This window comes from Octopus bimaculoides, chromosome 10, assembly GCF_001194135.2.
Source record: "Octopus bimaculoides isolate UCB-OBI-ISO-001 chromosome 10, ASM119413v2, whole genome shotgun sequence".
NCBI classification, from domain to species: Eukaryota; Metazoa; Mollusca; class Cephalopoda; order Octopoda; family Octopodidae; genus Octopus; species Octopus bimaculoides.
In genome coordinates, this window is record NC_068990.1 from 56,529,824 (window position 1) to 56,530,064 (window position 241).

The following is a 241-nucleotide window of genomic DNA, read 5'->3' on the forward strand; positions in this document are numbered from 1 at the left end:
ACGCACACGCACACGCACACACACACACACACACACACACACACACACACACACACACAGATTTATGTATATGACATCAGTTTAATAGCATATCAATATTTAATTATGGTACAGCCTGAGGATTTGGGAGATAAAATGTAGCATATTGTATAGTTTTATGAAATTTGCACGTCAATAAGTGTGTATGTGTGTGTAATACATTCACATACATACATATACATGTATTTATAAATATATAAAA